The following is a 4,412-nucleotide window of genomic DNA, read 5'->3' as shown; positions in this document are numbered from 1 at the left end:
TCCTGCGGAAGAACAGCCAAAACACACACACTCTCTCTCTTTCTCTACCGCCTCCGCCTTCGCCTCCGCCTCCGCCTTCGCCTCCGCCTCCGCCTCTCCCAAGAGCCCCGCCGGTCGCTCCGAGCTCAGATTTGCGCCCAAGAGGGAGAGCCCCGCGTCGCAGCAAGCTCGAATCTGCATCTAGCACGTCGCCTCCCCCAAGAGCCCCTCCGTCTCGGCTGCTGGATCCCGAGCCCCTCCGCCTCCGCCGAGCTCAGATCTGCGCTCAAGAGGGAGAGCCCGCGTCGCTCCGAGCTCATATCTCGCGCCCGGTACGTCGCCTCCCCAAGTGCCCCTCTGCGTCGCGGCTGCTGGACTCCGAGCCCCTCCACCTCCTCCGAGCTCGGTGCGCGCCCAAGAGGGAGAGTCCCGCGTCGCTCCGAGCTCGGATCTGCATCTGGGCAAGTCGCCTCCCCCAAGAGCCCCTCCGTCGCGGCTGCGCGAGATCATTGTGCCGTCTCCGACTTTTTGTATTGTGTCTGGATAAGTTCATTGCGGGGGATGGAAGGCTTTGGTGGAAGATTTTTGCCGCGGCACAAAGGATGTTGCTGGTTTTAATTTACTACACAAACATTCTTGTTCTTTATCTTGAGTCCCCCATATGCTGAGTTTTCTTTACTCCCAGCCGATGCTCTCCATCACTGAAAACTTCACTTGGCGAGCTCACACTCTCGGACTTCACCGCGAAAGAATCCGCGAGATGGTTTCGTCGAGCGCTTTGATGGCGTCCCTGAAAGCCCCGCTCGTGTCGGCCTGCGCGATGTCCATCGCCGTTGCCGCTCTTGGGGCTGCTGTTCCATCTATCCCCGGCCCTCTGGGTCCTCGGCTGCCTCCCGTGCTGGGCTCACTCCTCTCGTGGTTCAGGCCTCCGTACCCCCTTCGTCGTCGTCAATGGCATCATCGCCGCCACCTCCAGGTGCTTCCGCCGCGCACAGCCGGAGAGGATCGCGATCGTGGTCGCAGAGGAGATAGAGGTCGTGGAGGCGACACTGGCCGCGGAGGCGGCGTTCGATGAGCTTCAGGATTTTGAGGAGAAGAGGGTGGTGGTGGGGAATGGCAGGGGTGTCCGGCGGCGGAGATGGATATAATTGTGACTGCGAAGGGGAGAGGAAGGTGGCGTTCGGGAGGTCCGCTTCGGCACGGTGGAGGCGAGTGGACTTGTCGGAGAAAGCTCTGGTTTCGCCGGAGAGCCACCGACGACGACCACCTGCAAGTAAGAAGGGCGAAGTGAGGCGTTATGAATTTCGAAATTCGCATCACGTACGAGCAAGAAAGTGACCAGGATGACGGGGACGGTGTCTTTTGATATTTCGGTCAATGGATTCATGAAATCAAGTCAACATATTCACATAATATCGCTTTTTTTTCATGAGATTTAATTTTTTGATGCCATTCGTCAGTTGAAGTTGAATGCGCAAAATCTTAAGAGGTTTAAGGTGTTAAAGTTGGGAGATTGCTCGGATCTTTCGCTAATTGAAATCGATGCTCCGAGCCTTCGCTCGTTTTATTTCTAGAGTCAAGTACCTCTCTTCCTCTTTGAAGATATATTGTAGCTGATGCAGGTTGTGTGTTCAGGGAGGCAGACTTACTAGTTACAAGTTTTAGAGAGCGTCTGAGTCTGTGATTTAAGCATTTATTCGTCTTCAAGAAGAGTCTGGCAATCAAGCATGAAAATGGAAGCAACAACATCTGAATCACCCACCCTTTTTTTTTCTCATTTTCTTGTTGCAATAAATTGGACTTTGCCTACCCGCTTAATAATTTCAAATTTTGTTGCATAGTCTTTTACAATCTGCAATTACAAGATGCGTTTTTTTATCAGGTTGTTCCTGTATTTAATTTTCAAGAATAACATCAATCTTCTTAAATTCATACCCAAGAGGTGTAATGCCCTCCATTTTATAGGATGAGATTGGCGAATTTAGGTAATCTCAGAACAACACATGACTGTTTTCCAAGCTGACGACTAAGTTATCGAATGTTGAAACAGAATCGTTTGCTTTCAGAAAATAACTTTTGACAATGTTTATTGATCCGTCATTTGTTTGATCATGTCATGATCTAAAAAAGCAATCAAAAAGTGAACGATTCAGGAATCATCTCTAAGGTAGCAGCCCTAAAACCCTATACCTTTCCATGACCCTTGGAGATATCAATGCAAATCACCAAAGATTCAAAGTTAAAATTGTCAAAAGCATACAAAAGTGATGGTGGTGGTGCAAGTCAGGCCACAGATTTCAAAGTGATCACACACAAGAACAGATGAAACAAAGATAAGAATAGAACAACAGAAGCAAATATATCATTGCTTAGGTTTATTACACAGAACAAGGAGAGTGTGCAGGATTAACTCTGCACTCCTCTCTCATGTTTTTATTAGCATGGGAAGCGCCACAGGATAGCCCATGGCCCTTCAAACAACTCGGAAATCACCTAAAAATCTGTCTCTTTACAATGTACACAAAAAAAATAAGCTTATGAAGCCAATCCATCTTCAATGAAACATTTGAAGAAACCGCAGCTCAATGATTCTTTCTACATGTTCATCATAACCCTATTCATCGTCTCTCCGTCTCTCTCCCCGCCTAATCTGTGTCAACCAATCTACAACAAGAAATTTATCTACACTCTACAGAACCCAGATCTGGAGCACTAAACTGATTAATTCATATCTCAGTTTCCATGAACAGACCTCTCCGGGTCCACTGCCTTCATTGGGCGAGGCGAACAGCACCGTCGTGACATCCACGAGCTTCCTCCAGCTGATACACAACCTGAAAGTCCTCAACAAGGCGTTCGGGGCTTCAATCTCCTTGCAGTCACTCGAGTTCTGCGGATCGATTGAGTTCCTGAACACGCGGATCTTCGTGGGCATCGTGTACGCAAAATGGCACTGCTTCGCCACGACAGTCTGCAGTAGAAGAAACGAATCAACCGCCGCCCCGCAAGAAACAAATTGAGCATAGAAAAATTGCAATACTATTACTACAGATGAACTTACAGCTTCTTTGATTGTCTTGGACACGCGGACCAGCTGCTTCAAATCGCCGTGCACAACGTGACCGAGTATCCTAATCTGTTAAACCCAAAATGCTCAATCATTAAAACCCGTTATAAATGATCATATCATAATCCAAACCACGCATTGATTTAAGCAGCATTCGAGCAAATCGAAAGCGCAAGCCAACTCACCAGAATGTCCTGAGGCAGGGCTTCGAGACCGGACTTCTCGGAGCCGTCGAGCAACGGCCTCGCGCTGCACTGCCTCTTCAGCGAAGCTCTAAACTCCGCCGACTCGGCCCGCCACGCCGCCGCATCGGGGTCCTCCGAGATCCCGACCCTCTTCCTCCCGAGACCCCACGTGCACCTCACGAGTCCGAACCCCAATGCCTCCTCCCCATCCCTCACCTCGCTCTGCCCCCCAACTACGCATGCCTTCAAGTCCGACACCATATCGCCGCACAACGCCATTTCTACTACTCCTCCCTCTGCAGAAACCAAACCGTAGTCAGTCAGTCAGTCAAATGAAGAACACCCACAAACAGGAAACGAACGAAGCCCGCAAAATCGCGCAACAAAACCACCGTCCGAGAACGAATTCGTCGGACATCGAAGGAGCTAAAAGACACGAACCTGGTCGGATTCGATCGATTCGTGTGAAGTGTGTGTGTGTGTTCGTGAGTGATTTCGCTGCTTCTCCTTCACGCTTTGCGTCAAGAAACCATTTGACGGTGCTGCTCAAGCACACAGTAAAGAAAACTTAGCATATGGGGGACTCAAGATAAAGAACAAGAATGTTTGTGCAGTAAATTAAAACCAGCAACATCCTCTGTGCCACGGCAAAAATCTTCCACCAAAGCCTTCCATCCCCTGCAATGAACTTATCCGAGACACAATACAAAAAGTCGGAGACGGCACAATGTGATCTGCGCGGCCCGCGACGGAGGGGCTCTTGGGGGAGCGACATGCCGGATGCGAGATATGAGCTCGGAGCGACGCGGGGCTCTCCCTCTTGGGCGCAGACCTGAGCTCGGCGGAGGCGGAGGGGCTCGGAGTCCAGCAGCCGTGACGGAAGGGCACTTGGGGGAGGCGACGTGCCAGGCGTAGATCTGAGCTCGGAGCGACGCGGGCTCTCTCTTTTGAGCGCAGATCTGAGCTCGGCGGAGGCGGAGGGGCTCGGGATCCAGCAGCCGAGACGGAGGGGCTCTTGGGAGAGCGACGTGCCGATGCGGGTTCGAGCTCGCGCGGCGCGGGGCTCTCCCTCTTGGGCGCAGATCCGAGCTCGGAGCGACCGGCGGGGCTCTTGGGAGAGGCGGAGGCGGAGGCGGTAGAGAAAGAGAGAGAGTGTGTGTTTTGGCTGTTCTTCCGCAGGA

At 51.6% G+C, this 4,412-nt stretch overlaps 2 pseudogenes; one reads left to right on the top strand and one right to left on the bottom strand.

Moving 5' to 3' along the window:
- The first annotated feature begins 568 nt into the window (after window positions 1-568).
- LOC130136291 (uncharacterized) lies at window positions 569-1,552 on the top strand (annotated as a pseudogene).
- An 850-nt stretch (window positions 1,553-2,402) lies between these two features.
- On the bottom strand, window positions 2,403-3,913 carry LOC115666317 (F-box protein SKIP27-like; annotated as a pseudogene).
- Between the last annotated feature and the right edge of the window lie 499 nt (window positions 3,914-4,412).

The sequence above is a fragment of the Syzygium oleosum genome, unplaced genomic scaffold, assembly GCF_021117445.2.
Source record: "Syzygium oleosum isolate NSW1041296 unplaced genomic scaffold, Sole_v2.1 Sole_v2.45, whole genome shotgun sequence".
Classification (NCBI taxonomy): domain Eukaryota; kingdom Viridiplantae; phylum Streptophyta; class Magnoliopsida; order Myrtales; family Myrtaceae; genus Syzygium; species Syzygium oleosum.
This window is presented reverse-complemented; position numbering and strand designations above follow the sequence as displayed.